The sequence below is a fragment of the Dermochelys coriacea genome, chromosome 1, assembly GCF_009764565.3.
Source record: "Dermochelys coriacea isolate rDerCor1 chromosome 1, rDerCor1.pri.v4, whole genome shotgun sequence".
Lineage (NCBI taxonomy): Eukaryota > Metazoa > Chordata > Testudines > Dermochelyidae > Dermochelys > Dermochelys coriacea.
In genome coordinates, this window is record NC_050068.2 from 44,916,375 (window position 1) to 44,933,256 (window position 16,882).

The following is a 16,882-nucleotide window of genomic DNA, read 5'->3' on the forward strand; positions in this document are numbered from 1 at the left end:
TTTTTCACAGCCATATCACATTGGCAGCTCATAGTCATCCTATGATCAACCAATACTCCAAGGTCCTTCTCCTCTTCCGTTACTTCTAATTGATGCGTCCCCAATTTATAACTAAAATTCTTGTTATTAATCCCTAAATGCATAACCTTACACTTCTCACTATTAAATTTCATCCTATTACTATTACTCCAGTTTACAAGGTCATCCAGATCCTCCTGTATAATATCCCGATCCTTCTCCGAATTGGCAATACCTCCCAGCTTTGTATCATCTGCAAACTTTATTAGCACACTCCCACTTTTTGTGCCAAGGTCAGTAATAAAAAGATTAAATAAGATTGGTCCCAAAACCGATCCCTGAGGAACTCCACTGGTAACCTCCCTCCATCCTGACAGTTCGCCTTTCAGTAGGACCCGTTACAGTCTCCCCTTTAACCAATTCCTTTTCTACCTTTTGATGTTCATATTGATCCCCATCTTCTCCAATTTAACTAATAATTCCCCATGTGGCACAGTATCAAATGCCTTACTGAAATCTAGGTAAATTAGATCCACTGCATTTCCTTTATTTAAAAAATCTGTTACCTTTTCAAAAAAGGAGATTAGGTTGGTTTGGCACGATCTACCTTTTGTAAAGCCATGTTGTATTTTATCCCATTTACCATTGACTTCAATGTCCTTAACTAATTTCTCCTTCAAAATTTTTTTCCAGGACCTTGCATACTACAGATGTCAAACTAACTGGCCTTTAGTTACCCGGATCACTTTTTTTTCCTTTCTTAAAAATAGGAACCATATTAGCAATTCTCCAATCATTCGGTACTACTCCTGAGTTTACAAATTCATTAAAAACTCTTGCTAATGGGCTTGCAATTTCAGGTGCCAATTCCATTAATATTCTTGGATGAAGATTATCTGGGCCCCCCGATTTAGTCCCATTAAGCTGTTTCAGTTTCGCTTCTACCTCAGATATGGTAATATCTACCTCTATATCCTCATTCCCATTTGTCATGCTACCATTATCCCTAAGATCCTCTTTAGCCTTATTAAAGACTGAGGCAAAGTATTTGTTTAGATATTGGGCCATGCCTAGATTATCTTTAACCTCCACTCCATCCTCAGTGTTAAGCGGCCCCACTTCTTCCTTCTTAGTTTTCTTCTTATTTATATGGCTATAGAACCTTTTACTATTGGTTTTAATTCCCTTTGCAAGGTCCAACTCTACTCGACTTTTAGCCTGTCTCACTTGATCCCTACATCTTCTGACCTCAATTAGGTAGCTTTCCTCGCTGATCCCTCCCATTTTCTACTCCCTGTATGCTTTCTGCTTCTTCTTAATCACCTCTCTAAGATGCTTGCTCATCCAGCTTGGTCTACAACTCCTTCCTATGAATTTTTTCCCCTTTCTTGGGATACAGGCTTCCGATAGCTTCTGCAGCTTTGATTTAAAGTAATCCCAGGCCTCCTCTACCTTTAGATCCGTAAGTTCTTCAGTTCAATCCACTTCCCTAACTAATTTCCTTAATTTTTGAAAGTCAGCCCTTTTGAAATCAAAAACCTTAGTTGCAGATTTATTTTTGTTAATCCTTCCATTTAGTTTGAACTGAATTAGCTCATGGTCACTTGAGCCAAGATTGTCCCCTACAACCATTTCTTCTATGAGGTCCTCGCTACTCACCAAAATCAAATCTAAAATGGCATCCCCTCTAGTTGGTTCAGCAACTACTTGATGAAGGAATCCATCAGCTATCGCATCTAGGAAAATCTGAGCTCTATTATTATTACTAGCACTGGTCCTCCAGTCTATATCTGGGAAGTTAAAGTCTCCCATGATCACGCAGTTTCCATTAGTATTTACTTTATTAAAGACATTAAAAAGGCCTCTATCCATATCCAAATTAGATCCCGGAGGTCTATAGCACACCCCAAGCACTATCGTAGGAGAGGCTTTACTAGTTTTCTTCCCCAATGTAATTTTTGCCCACACGGACTCTGTCTTATCCATTGCATCGCTTCTTATTTCTTTACATTCTACCTCATCATTGATATACAATGCTACTCCACCACCTTTACCTTTGTTTCTGTCTTTCCTAAACAGCACATACCCTTCAATACCTGTAGTCCAGTCATGACTACTATTCCACCATGTTTCTGTTATCCCTATAATATCTGGTTTCACTTCCTGCACAGTAGCTCTAGTTCCTCCATTTTGTTACCTAGGCTCCTCGCATTGGTATATAAACATCTTAATTTTTGCTGTTTGGCCTTGCTCACATTTTGTACCCTATTAGGCACAGTCATTCTACAGCCAGTATAACCTATTAGACTAGTATCCACACCGCCCTCGCTCCTTATATACATTCTCCTACCCACAGCTGTATCCTTTCTTACTTCGTCTTCTTCCCTCTCAATGCTAAAATCTGGCGTGGAGATTTCCTGGACATCTCCCATCCATCTCCCCCTAATTCCTAGTTTAAAGCTCTCTTTACCAGTTGTGCCAGCCTCGATCCTAGAAGTCTATTTCCTTCCCTACTCAGATGAAGTCCATCCCGAAAGAACTGTCCTCTGTCCGTGAATGCCTCCCAGTGGCCATACATCCCAAAGCCCTCCTTATAGCACCACTGCCTAAGCCATCTGTTGACACCAACACGTCTTGACACCAGACATCATGATTTCTGTGTTTAAAAAAAAAAAAAGACATATGAAGTATCTCACTGGAGCCTATTAAAAATGTAAGTTACTTGTACTGCACGTCTTTACAGAACTCAGTCCAGCATCACATGATGGATATACCAGTGAGATACTTGATAAGGCAAAAGATGACAACATCGGCCGTTGGGAGAGAGGATGATAAAAACTGGGTGACTGGGCAACAAAATGGCAGATGAAATTCAATGTTGATAAATGCAAAGTAATGCACATTGGAAAACATAATCCCAACTATACGTACAAAATGATAGGATCTAGATTAGCTGCTACCTCTCAAGAAAGATCTTGGAGTCATTGTGGGTAGTTCTCTGAACACATCCACACAATATGCAGTGGCAGTCACAAAAACTAAGAGACTGTTGGGAATCATTAGGAAAGGGATGATAAGACAGAAAATATCATATTACCTCTATATAAATCCACGGTATGCCCACATCTTGAATACTGCATGCAAATTTGGATGCCTCAGCTAAAAAAAAAAATATATACTGGAATTTAAAAAGGTACAGAAAAGGGCAACAAAAATTATTAGGGGTATGGAACAGCTTCCATATGAGGAGAGAATAATAATAAGACTAACTTCTCAGTTTGGAAAAGAGATGACTAAGGGGGGAGATGATAGAGGTCTATAAAATAATAATTGATATGAAGAAAGTAAATAAGGAGGTGATATTGACTCCTTCTCATAACACAAGAACTAGAAGTCACCAAATGAAATTAATAGACAGAAGGTTTAAAACAAACAAAAGGAAGTATTTCTTCATGCAACACACAGTCAACCTGTGAAACTCTTTGTCAGAGGATGTTGTGACGGCCAAGACTAACAGGGTTAAAAAAAGAACTAGATAAATTCATTGAGGATAGGCTATTAGCCATGATGGGCAGGATGGTGTCCCTAGCCTCTGTTTGCCAGAAGCTCGGAATGAGCGACAGGGGATGGATCACTTGATGATTACCTGTTCTATTCATTCCCCCTGAAGCACCTGGCATTGGCCACGATTGAAAGACAGGATACTGAGCTAGATGGACCTTTGGTCTGATCCAGTATGGCTGTTCTTACGTAAAAAGAATTCTTAATATATTAAGAGCCTTAAATAAAAAAAATAAAAATAAAAAAACCCATCAGCACACAGAAGTGAATAAAAAAGTAAAGCAAGAAAGCTCTTAAGTGTATGCAAGATTTCCACTGTGCTATTCAGAACTATCACAAAAATCTTTGTTTTAAAAAGATTTAAGGTCAGGTCATATATAAGTGTAACTTGAGTAAATAATGTTTATGTAGACACACCTGAGCACCAAGGGGTGCTACTGGTAATGATATTCCAGTGGGACTCTGAAGAATTACATACAGATGGCAGTATTTTTAGCAATAGTATAATAGTGTTCTTATGATGCTGAAGTCACCACGACTCATGGGTAACTCCAGTACAATGGCATGAGATCTCACAGCCCTGGTGATAACCATGGCGCACACACTGATCTGATCTGCAGCACAGATGCAAAGAGACAGAATGCAAGTTAAGTATGCCTTGCCACAGTCTGATCACCTCTTCCATGCTGAGGTCTGGGTCTCGTTCCACCTTTCGAACTGGGTGATGGACCCGCTTTGATATTCCATCCCTGGGGACTCATGGATTCTGTTGGGTTCCAGAACTTTTGAGTGGAGAACAGTATCCAGACATTGTATCAGTGAGTTGAGAGGCTTGTAATACATTACAACTTCTTGTTGTCTGACTGTTCTTGTGCATATCCTTTCCCTATGCATCCTCCTCTCAGGTCACCATGGGTTACTGATGGACAGCATGGCTGACAGATGGCACAAGAGTGAATGAGACTGGAGTACTGATGGCAAGAGATTGGTATTGAATCAATTACAACCTCAGGGATTTGTGATCTGTGCTGGAGACTAAAGTCTTTTTTCTCATTCACCCTATTTTCTCTGAAGTCCCCAACAGAGGGACTGTTCTGGTTACGGAGGCTACCTCACTAAGTGGCACTGCCTTCAACTGGTTTCAGTTTCTGCTGCAAAGGGTTCTGTAGACAGGAGCAATCTAATAAATAACAGTATATTATCTCTGATTTCATAGAAGCCGAATCAGAGGAGGTAGCAGACCCTTCTTGCTTTCTCAAATGTTATGTTCCTTTGCAACTGGAGGCTCCAAGAGGGAGCCGTTTCCCAGTCTTGAAAGGATCCATTCCCTCCATGGCTAGTGAAAGCCCATATTCAGTATCCTGTATCCAGCATGACTATGTACAACTGCTGAAATGTCTCTTAGAATTATAGTATCAGCTAAAGAAAACGGCAAACAAGTGGAAAAAAAGCTGTAGAGGGGAAAAAAAAAGCAAAAGTGTTCCGACTTTGTCTTTCAATACATATAATTCACCAGAAAGGAAGTCTCCTGGGATTTTTGTGAGACAGCAGAATAGTGCAGGTGGTGCCCTTGTCTCTATAATAAAATACCTTGTCCCTTAGGCAACCACTTGTGACTGGATATCCAACTGTGCAAAAAATATTTAGCAAGTTCTTTTTTGTTTAAAATTGGTCTTATTTATGGGTCTTTTGGTTCTGATTTACTGATATAACTACAATTCTCAGTGAATCTTCTCAAATTCCTGCAGTGGCTTGAAATGTCGTTTGTTTGGGGTTTTTCTGGGGGGGAACGGGATTCAAATGCCATGATTTTCACCTTTTTTTTTCTGAAACAATACTATAAAATATGAATTGAACAAAGCTCACAGCAACAGCTGTGCCCTCCCTCACATTAGTGTACTGTCCCCTTCATGCATGACAAAGAACAGACTATTATTTCACAATTTAAACTATGTATTTCTGAATGAATGCCTGGAAGAATTTAAACTAGCCAGGTTCAAAATCTCACATTAAGAAATTGGAGGATTAGTTCTTAATAATTATATATCATTTTTTAAACTGTACAACAGATTTTTCCCTGGTCCCAAAATACAAATACATTTTTTTAAAATTAACTGTTTTACATTCTCAGTTCCTCTTAAAAGTTTCACATCCCAGAGTTTCCAGTTACATGTGCTACTCTGTGCCTTTTCTTTCAACAAAAGGAAAGACCAACAAGTACTCTCTTAATGACTGCCACTGTTACTCCTTTGCTGAACTCAGTAGCCTCCCTGCATGGCATCAGCTTCTCTCCAAGACTGAGACGATCCAGCTTTCATTGCTATACAACTAATTGATATCACAATTTATTTTGGAATGGACACTTGATCATTTTATATAATGTATACAAAACCAATCAAACGATATCCATTTGAAAGCTATGAAACCAAAATGATAGTGAAAAAATAACCAGCTCTGTTCCCCCTTGTTCCAGGGCTGTTCTATGCTGGCCTGTTCCCGCAGCCTCAGGGCTTCTCTAAATTGGGCTGGCTGCCAACAGCCCTAAGGTGCTACTCTACTTGCTGAGGCATAGAGATGCCCTATTTCCCCAGCAGCTCTGGGTAGGGAAGGTGTAGGAGTTACTATGGAGACTTTATTCAACCAGCAGTGCCTAAATATAGGGCATCCTACTGCAGCCAAATAGAAGAAATCTGTTCTGGCAGGGTGATGCATAGCTGCTCTAACACAGCCCAAGAGGTAGCTAGATGAAATAATAACTACAAGAACAAATCACAACACCTCATTCATCAACATGTTGGGTCACAGGATACGTTGACTAAGGACAATATATAAGAGTCTCTAAAGATTTCTGAATTCTCTTCTGTTCTGGTTCTTGTACTGCACCCATCACTATGCTAGCTGAGCATGAGATAGCTGTTAAGTAATGTTATATTTATTCTTCATAATTGCATATGATTTTATATTTTCAAACCTTCATACAAATATAAAATAATCTTCATACGACCCAAAAGGCACAGGTAAGCACCATCCCTGTATCGTGTAGATGACGAAACAGGGAGAGGTTAAATCACTTGCCCCAAACTACAGCAGAGCCAAGATTAAAAATTAGAAATTCCTGGTGTCGTAGTTTCAAGGTAACCACACCTATATCCCCCTACTCAGTGAGTCTACTCCCGGAGTGCCCAATCAGGTCTCCAGCCATCACCTGTCTTCTGCGCAGGCACTCTTGTCCCACTCCCTTTTGACTGGGGGGCTTTACAGGCTGCACAGGTCCCTGCCTTACACTGTGATACCACCAGCAAGCTGGTCTGCCTAAAGACCAATGTCACCCACACACCTCCTGCGTGTGGTGCTCTGTCCCATCTAGGGGCACTGAGACCAATTAGAGAGAGATTAATGAGTCTGCTCTACAGCCTTAGCTAACAACTGTATGGCTTTTATCGCATGCAGTAGAGGCTCATGCATTTAGCTCCAGAGGTCCCAGGTTCGATCCTGCTCACCGACAACCGGGGTCTGTCGGTGTTACACCAGCACCTGTGCTTTGCTTTATTTCCAAGGGTTGTGAACAGTGTACTGCCAGTTACAAGTTACCGCACAGCTCTTTCTAGGCAACCACCTTTATTCTTATTGTAAAAGCATTACAGAGAAAACAGTTTTTTAAAAAAATCAAAGCACACTAAAAGCTAACCAGAGGTCACCATTAGTCTTACAGGGCTACAGTAGGCCAAAGACTTTCCAATCCTTCTGCAAGGGTTGGGACTGCCCTTGGACAGAAGGCCCTGTCCATTTGCTGGATCAGAAAGAAGTCCCTGAGTCAGTTTAAACACAGCCTTTTGATATCAAAACTCCTTTCTCTTTGTTGGTCTCTGGAAAACCCAGTTTGAACCAGTATATGTGAGCCTCCTGAGTGTGTGGTACCTCTCTGGAGATATTTACAATCCTGAATTATTCATCTTAACCATCTTCCATCGTTTTTGGTTTCTAGAGAAGCTGCAGTAGTCCTCCGCCCAGAGTTGGATACAACACCTGACCCACAGTGACACACAAACCATTTATAAACTAAACACAATATGGTCCACACATATACTGCATGGGATTGCATTATCTGTCACACCTAGTTCCCAGTGCAACGTTCAGTCCAATATCATGCTTACCAGTAAACAGAGTATCTAATTTGGTGACTCTGACAGCTGTTTCAAGTAGGCAATAGTATGACTAGATAATTAGAGATGGCAGAAATGCTTCCATATTTAATCTCATCATATTTTTCATGATAAACATCTGGTGCTATAGAATAAAGAGCAGTGCTCCATGTCAATTCCCACTGCCTACATTGCCTGTCAGCCTGACTCAGCAGGTTCAGCTCTGTTTTTATTATTGAAAATATACAGTAAAAATACCCATGTAAATGAAGCAGAACTAGAAACAATATTCTGATGGCTTTATAACATTTGTATTAATGATTAAGATATCTGGGGCTTCATTATATTCATATGCAGGAAAACAGATTTTAAAAGTAATTTTAAAGTAATTCTGAAAGATTTTACTCTGAAAATACTAAAAGTTTATCCCAATTCTAACTTTGGGTATTTACTATTACTAATTATTATTTGTATGGAGCATAGGAGCCCCAGTCATGGCCCAGGACCCCATTGTGCTATGTGCAGTACAATCACAGAAGAAAAAGACTGTCCCTGCCCCCGAAGAGTAAGTATACGAAAATATACAACAAATGGATACAGAAAGTGACTGGGCAGTACAAGGAAACAATGGGACAATATTGGTCAGCATGATAGGTTGTGGTCTTAGCACACCAGCAGCTTAGCCATTGTCAAGTTTTTTGTAGGATATAAACTATTAAAATGCTATGATGCCACAGGAAGGTGTCTGACAAGTCAAAAATCAACAACATTGCTGGAGAGGCAGAAGTGCTGACCAAAGCCCTGGCAGATTTCTGTTAAAGTAACAGTACACTTTTAGTTGAGTCTTTTTATCCAACATGCACATTTTCAAACTGACGTTCAGCCCTATTGTATGCAGGAAAATTAAAATATTAAAGTTCACAAGAATAAGCAGGTCTTTTGTATTCAAGCAAATAAAATTACATCCCAAGGGTAAATTTTGTATATGGCCAAAATTATACCAGAACCAAACAATGTTGGGCTCAAACTACTGTCATTGATTTACATTGTCTTTTCCACCTACTCTAAGTATCTACGTTCCATAAAAACAATGCCCATATAATAATTATACTTTACAATTAAATCTGTGCTCATAGTAGACTGCATTTGGACAGTGCATTGACCTCAGAAAATTTCAGGAACAAACTGCAGACAATGCTTTTGTTTTTATGCTTCAGGAATTCAGTTTTAGGGTTTTTAAATAAGTCATATCTCTAGGAAAAGTACTTTCAGCTACTTCAGCAGGAAGGCAGTTTTACTGGGTAACAAATGAAGGATCACCTAAATCTGGTGAATGCAGATTATGGAAGAGTCAACACTACTGAAACTTTGCATTTCATATTTGTGGTGTGCTATGTTTCCACAGTAACAAAACGCTACAGGCTTTAATTACAGCAGCTCCTTTAAACAGGGGTCTCCTGGAAGGACACCTGCTGTATGTTTTCTTATAAAAAGCTAAGACTCTGGAATAATTGGATCAATGAAATATCATTGTAACTTTACATTCTGTGATCCACTTGCCTAGACTAATAGGATCCAAGTAGTGATCCTGTCAACTAAAGGAAAGATGCACGAGAAGGAGAAGCAGGTACACTCTAAATCAGGGGTGGGCAAACTACGGCCCGCAGGCTGCATCCAGCCCATCAGACCTTTTAATCCGATCTTCGAGCTCCTGCCGGGGAGCAGGGTCAGGGGCTTGCCCTGCTCTGGGCTCTAGCCAGGGAGTGGGGTCTGGGGCTTGCCCCACTCCGTGCATGCTGTGGCTCCATGTGGCTTCTGTAAGCGGTGACATGTTCCCCTCCAGGTCCTACACTTAGGGGCAGCCAGGTGGCTCTGTGCTGCCCCATCTGCAGGCTCTGCAGCTCCCATTGGCCAGGAACTGTGACCAATGGGAGCTGTGGGGCGGTGCCTGTAGATGGGACACTGCGCAGAGTGGCCTGGCTGGCGCTGCACCTCTGCGTAAGAGCCGGAGGGGGGATGTGCTGCTGCTTCCAGGAGCTGCTTTAGGTAAGTGTTGCCTAGAGCCTGCACCCCAACCTCCTCCCATGCCCCAACCCCTTGCCCCAACCTTGTCCCCCTTCCGTACCTTGAACTCCTCATTTCTGGCTCTACCCTGGAACCTGCACCCCCAGCCCAGAGCCCGTACCCTCTCCCACACCCCATACCCTGACTCACAGCCTGGAGACCCCTCCCACCACTCTGAACCCCTCTGCTCCATCTCCAGCCCGCAGCTACCTCCTGCACCCCAAACCCTTCATCCTGGCCCCACCCCAGAGCCTGCACCTTCAGCCGGAGCCCTCACCCCCTCCCCCGCTCACCTCAACTCCCCTGCCACACCCCAACCCCCAATTTCATGAGCATTCATGGCCCACCATACAATTTCCATACCCAGATGCTGCCCTCAGGCCAAAAAGTTTGCCCACTCTAGCTTGGAAGGTGCCAGAAAGGAACCCTATTAAACTGGGCAGCAACTACAAAAGACCAAATATTTAGCCAGAAGTATTTGTTCAAAGTGTGCAAAAATTATCAAGTGGCCACCTTCCACAACCCATTTAGTGGGAACACTCATTTTTGGCTTAGGAGATTGCAGTAGACTTACTCTAGTCAAACAAATCTTAATGGAAACAGGAAAGATGTGGCCCAGTACCTCATAGGCCTCTTCAATGAAACACCAAGTTCCTTATAACAAATACAGAGACTACATCAGATAAGTCTCCGACTCAAAGAAAAGGAAAGATCAAAGAAGAGAAATCTTTAATTTAAGACACACACACACACACACACACACACAATTTATTAGATGTGGAAAATTTAGACTGAGCAAGAGAAAAAAGTTGGAGAAAAAGAGAAACCAAGAGAAAAAGAGAAACCAAGATGTACAGTAGAACAAACAATGGTGCGAAACGGAACACTAAGTTATTTTTTTTTAAACACTGTCTATTTGATGCAAAAACACCCAACCCCACTTAGTGACAATCACCAAAATTATGTGCTCTCTCTCCTCCCTTTAAGAACCTACTTCAACCACTCCTGACTGAGGCAGGGAGCAAGAAACTCAGACAAAATTGTTCTAACACATGCAAGACTTCTTAGAAATTTAAAACTAACTCATTGCTGAGCAGGAACATAATATAGGGGGTTCTTGCACAGGGGTAATATGAGAAGCAAATTTGACTCACACAAGAAACCTAATAGCTGCATTCTGGACACACTGGAGAAAATATGTACAGAAACAAGAAGAAGGCCAACATACAGTACTTTATAAATAAAAACAGTCAGAGCATCTGTATTTAAAGCATGAACAAGTTTTTATGCCATTTATAGAAAACAAATGCTCTATCCAGGCTCTGTTATTGAAAACTCAGAACAAAATATTGTAGTTGGACAGAGTAAAAGGTCAGTCTAAAATATCAAAGTTTTCTAGAAAAGCAGGCCCAAGGTACTTTACACTAGTGCTTTGGACCAAATTAACAGCAGAATGACCTGAACTATATTAAAGACAATGACCATCTCTTGCTGTCAAATACTGAATTTCAGTAGATCAACTTAAAAAGCAAAGCAAACCTGCATAGCAGAATCAGACATAAAATACAAATATATTTTGGTGTCATCTGCATAACAGTGAAATATTATCTCAAAGCCTTTAAATAATGGCAGAATATTCTGAAAATGCATAAAGAACTAGAGAGAAGTACAGAACCCGCAAGAGATGCTCTATATACCAGTAGGTCATAGTTGGACATATATTCAGGATCCACAAGTGTTTAAAAATTCTTTACATTAAAAAAAAAACACATCAAAACAAGGATGTAAGAATTCAAACTAAGACAATAAAACATTCAAGGTGCAATGGGTTTCTATCTTTTTCATACCTGTATTGAGACCCATATTACAACACAAAAAAATTATGGGAGCTCCCTCCCATTAACCAGGAAGAAAGGGAAATGGTTGTGAACCCTTACTTATGACTCCCAGGTTCAAAACCCACATTACAGTGAAATAGTCAGGATATCAAATGCCAAGTTGGCTATTCTGTGGCCATAATAATCATATGCCATAATGCCAAAATAAATATGCAGAACTTTACAGACCTTACCCATGGCTTCTATTATACTATGAAAACAAAACACAAACTTGCCATAAACACAGAGTATATACCAGAGGGACCTATGGATGTGTCACCATTATACTTCAGACAGACAGATGAAACTAGTAGGTGATTTTTTTTCCCTCTCTTCAACACTCTGCTGTGTTCTATCAGGAAGAAGAGTAAAGTACATTACTTTTGAAACAACAGACTCAATTTCATCTAATAAGGAAAAAAAATTATACATTCACCAAGTCTGAGACCAAGAATTGTTTGTTTTAAAAACAAAGCTTTTTTTTTTTTGGTACAGGAGTGCAAAATTTAAATAACTTGATTGCTCTCTTAGTTGAAAAAACAATTTCCCCAAGCTTAAGTAATTCAGCTAAACATGGCTTTTCTCCAAAGCATAGAAAAGCACCAACACAACCTTTGATTAACATCACTGTAAGCGGTAGGATTTTATGTCTGAGAAAAAAAATTAGTATGCCTGCAGTCAAGAAATTAACAGCAAGGGGATAATTAGCCAGACCACTTCTTTCTTACTGATTGACTGAACTGCATAGGGAGGCAGAGAGTGAAAATTTTGCTTATCCACGCATTTATTTTCTACAAGACAATCTATCTAACAGCTTTTAACATCAGGGTTGCCCTTTCTGTTTGGAGAGATTAAGACAGCAGAAAGCCATCAATCAAGAAGCTAAACCTTCTATAAAGCCCACTCCCATGTATCCTGTTCCCAAATGACAGCTTCCACAGAAAAGCAGAACAACTTTAACTACATTAAACATAATGGGCTCCTGGCTACCCAGAATGTAACATATAAAAGACATGATTTGATTAAATTATATAGATTTTTAAAAGTCAGAGGCAGGTGAGAGAAATAAAAAGTGAAGTGTGGCTATATTCCCTTTTCATCTTGCTTGAGGGGTGCCTTAATTGGAGAGCAAGCCCCAATCACATCACTATCCTAAGGGTCTAAATGAAGACATCCCCAAGGAGATAACTATCTTGGAGCTGCCCTGGAGAGAGGGTCAAGGTCTCAGCAGCCACAAGAGGTGAACCCAAAACAGGCAGAAAATAAAAGGGAGGGTGGGGGAAAAAGAAAGAATCAATTGCTACCTGCAAGTTCCCCCAGTGGAAGCAGATTCCAGAGTAAGAGTTTTTAGGGTGTGTGTAGGCAGAAACAGGAAACCTGACCCTTCAGACAAACTTACACCACCTTCCATGACAGACACCTACCTCGTTTTTGGCTTCCCCTTCTCTGCCAGTCAGTCAAAGTCTGGATGGCAGTGGGAGTTGAAATTATTTTGTGAGGCAGATTATGCTCAGTAACAAGCTCTTTGGCTCAGTAAAAGGATAAGGAAACTAGGTAAAATATATGATCAAATGTAAAAGAACACTTGTCTAAAATGGAGAATTTGTAAGGAGATCTAAAACGGATAGGTGGGAACTCTTGGTTCTGCCCACTCTTCTTGGTGTGAAGGATGGACTCTTGAGACAAAGCAAGGAGACAGTTTTTACAAATGGCTCAGCCCTTGGCAGGGAAAAGGAAGTCCATAGCTCTCCGTCAACAGGCAGTGGCAATCAATATATTATAAGTTACCAAACACTCTCAGAGAAGTGCAGGAAATACTTCCAACCGCAAAGCGTCAGGCACTTTATGCTACGCGGGAGAAGTGTGAAGGGTGATAGAAAGGGAACAAAAGGCATCCTGGGGGACTTGAAGCTTCAGTCACTTGTATCAACTGGCTAAAGGCCATCACTAGCAAGCACTTGAACTGGCCTACAGTCATAACAAAGGAATGCTTCTCCGGAGATCTGGAGACTTTTTACTTATTCCAGTGTATGGTAAATATTACCAGAATGGAGTCAGCTCTTAAAGAATAAATTTACCTTCTTATGTTATGTTTTCATGGCACACTTATCTATACTCAAATTAGCCTACGTTGAGTAAGAGCTGAAAATCATCATTTGAGTTGCACAGAATGACTGTATTAACTGCAGAGTTATTCCATTTAGTCGGCAGCACAGTGTGATTGTATTAGAGCTAATGAGTTGTGCTACACCCCCTGGTGGATCAGTCAACTCAAGTTAAAAACTACCAACACTGAAGTTATGAGGTTTTAATATGTGGATGGGATTTAAGCTGGAGTAACATTTGAGTTAACGCTGCAGTAAAGACAAACCCCTAGATGGTGGTTGGTCACACCTGAGTTAGATCAACTGAAGTGCTCAGACCCAGGTGCAGATCAAGCAAGTTAACTCTGCAGTGAAGACATACCAAATGGGTGTTGCTATAATATAACCAAGTTCATATAGTAAAATAGTGCATGAACAGACAAGAGAGGAAAAATAAATTAGAAATCTGTATCAAGACATCCCTTGACAATGGCCCAACCCAGCACCTCTAAAGTCAATGCAAGGTTTGTCATTGGTTTCAATGGGAGCAGGACTGGCCCCACTTTAGGTCCCAAACCTGCACCGGATGGATGTCTCCTGCACAGAGCCTCACTAAAGTCAACAGGGCTCTGCACAAGAGCTAGGGTCCACTCATGAGGAATTCACAACACAGCCTCAGGTTTTCCTTGGTTTTTAGTTCTTCTGAATGATTTTCCATTCACTTCACAGCACCACAGAAGTTTCAGAATGTCACAGGTTTTAGCCATTGGCATACTGCAGAAACTACAGACCTTTCTGCAAAATTTAAATCCAGAATGCCATGGAAAACACTGGATGTCCTGGTTATGAGTAACTGGACATTCTTATACCGCCTAGTTTTAAGTCAAAATCTTTATTGCCTGCAAAAGAAATTCTAAGGAAAAAACTACAACACTTAAAATAAACAGATACGTATGTGATACAAATCTATACAGTAATAACTTGCAACTTGTGAAAGAAGGCTCAGATGGTTGGGACATGTACACTGTATGGAAGATGGGAGACATGCTAAGTAAGCATTGAACAGGGTACCCGAGAAAGAACAGAAAAAACGAGCAAGGCCAAGGAAGAACTGGCAAAAGACAGTGACAGAGAATATTGAATGTGGTGGCATCACCTGGGAAGAAGTACCACAATTAGCAAGCAACTGTAATCAGTGAAGGAACTGGACTGCTCAACGTGTCAGCATCACAGGAGGAACTAAGGTCTAAGATATATCTGATATAAATCTACCCAGTAGTAACTAAGAATCATAGACTATTGCGTTGGAAGGGACCTCAGGAGGTCATCTAGTCCAACCCCCTGCTCAAAGCAGGACCAATCCCCAATTTTTGCCCCAGATCCCAAATGGCCCCCTCAAGGATTGAACTCACAACCCTGGGTTTAGAAGGCCAATGCTTAAACCACTGAATTATCCCTTCCACCCAACTTGCTACATTTAGTGGATATTATGAGACACCCATAAAACTTTCTTTTAATTAAATATTGTGTTTAGAAAGATAAACAGCTCTTTACATTTTTAACACACACCACCCACTTTATCCAGGATTTTAAGAATAGAATTCACACAGAAATTAAATCTCTGTGTGGATATATCCAAAAGAGACAAAGAATATACAAATTAAGATAACATTGCATTTGTATCAGTCAAAAACTGGGCATAATACACTTTCTTACTCCAGTCTTTATAATTCCAACGCCATGAAATGTGCTTACAGAGACTTGTAAGGAGCATTTGTTGGATAAAGCTGTTTTTCTTAAATCCATATCCATTCTATGTCTTAAAGCTTTTTAGTTCTACATCCTTAAAATCCTACTCCAGTCCCTTTCCCAGTTACTATCTTGGCTGGTTGCAATTAAAATAAATAGTAATCCTGGGGTCATCAGGATCCACAAGACAGCAAAGTTCTCTCAATGGTATGCAGTGCATTAAACAGTACATACACTGGAGTGGGAAGTTTGTCCAGTACAGTACATCCCTTATATCCTACAAGAGTGTTCTTGGGAACAAAGTATTTCTGTATTTCAGCAAGAGGTTACTGAAATACAGTAGAGCAGTGGTTTTCAAACTTTTTTTCTGGTGACCCAGTTGAAGAAAATTGTTAATGCCCACGACCCAACGGAGGGATGAGGGGTTTGGGAGGGATTCAGGGCTGGGGCAGAGGGTTGGGATGCAGGGGTGAGGGCTGCGGGGTGGGGCTGGCAATGAGTGGTTCAGGGTGTGGGAGGGGGCTCTGGGCTGGGGGAGTAGGCTCTGGGGTGGGGCCGGGGATGAGGGGTTTGGAGTGCAGGAGGGGGCTCCAGGTTTTGGGGGGCTCAGGGCTGGAGCAGGAGATTGGGGTGTGGGGTTGGGGTGCGGGCTTACCTCAGGCAACTCCCAGGCAGCAGCACAGCTAAGGCAAGCTTCCTGCCTGTCCTGGTACCGTGACTGTGCTGTGCCTCAGAAGTGGCCAGCGGCAGGTCCGGCTCCTAGGTGGAGGTACGCAAGTGGCTCTGCGCAGCTCTCGCCCACAGGCACTGAGCCCCCCAGCTCCCATTGGCTGGTTCCTGGCCAATGGGAGTGCAGAGCCGGTGCTAGGGGCAGGGCATGGAGCCCCTTGGGCCCCCCCCAATAGCCAGACCTGCTGCTGGCTGCTTCCAGGGCGCAGCACGGTGTCAGAACAGGTAGGAACTAACCTGCTTTAGCTGGGCAGCACCGCCAACGGGACTTTTAACGGCCCGGTCGGCCGTGCGGATCAGAGCTGCCATGACCCAATCCCTTCCATTCCATGACCTAGTACTGGGTCGCGAACTACAGTTTGAAAACCACTGCAGTAGAGGGTTCAAGTGTAACTGTGAGCAAAGATGTACAGTGTTACCATAACACAGCAACTTAACAGAACAGATTCTGATACACAGTCTAGGTTTGCTCTTAAACTTGCATGGCAGTCTGGAGCCAGATGTTAAGTAACTTGTTTCTACTTGATCACATGGAACGAAAGCCCAATTTTCAAAACACTGGACACAGAAGGAAAGAATCAGTCCTACATGCCAGCAACATCTCTGTTCACTTTTCTTGGAAGTCTAGATTTTTTTTTGTTAAAACTTAAAGAAACAA

General features: G+C 41.5%; 1 protein-coding gene across 10 annotated transcripts in view; it reads right to left on the reverse strand.

Annotated features, from left to right (window-relative positions):
• Window positions 1-16,882, reverse strand: part of LNX2 (ligand of numb-protein X 2) — a 100,932-nt gene that overhangs the window by 46,905 nt on the left and 37,145 nt on the right. The window contains exons 2-3 of one of the 10 annotated variants that reach the window (XM_043504334.1): window positions 14,538-14,541; window positions 11,899-12,014 (exon numbers count right to left, since the gene is read on the reverse strand). The exons of 8 other annotated variants lie outside the window; for them this stretch is intronic. The gene's annotated coding sequence lies outside the window, so the exon portion shown is untranslated. Of the gene's footprint in view, window positions 1-3,115; window positions 3,165-11,898; window positions 12,015-14,537; window positions 14,542-16,882 lie in introns of those variants that run through there. One more of the 10 variants, XM_038377010.2, reaches the window with a different exon arrangement.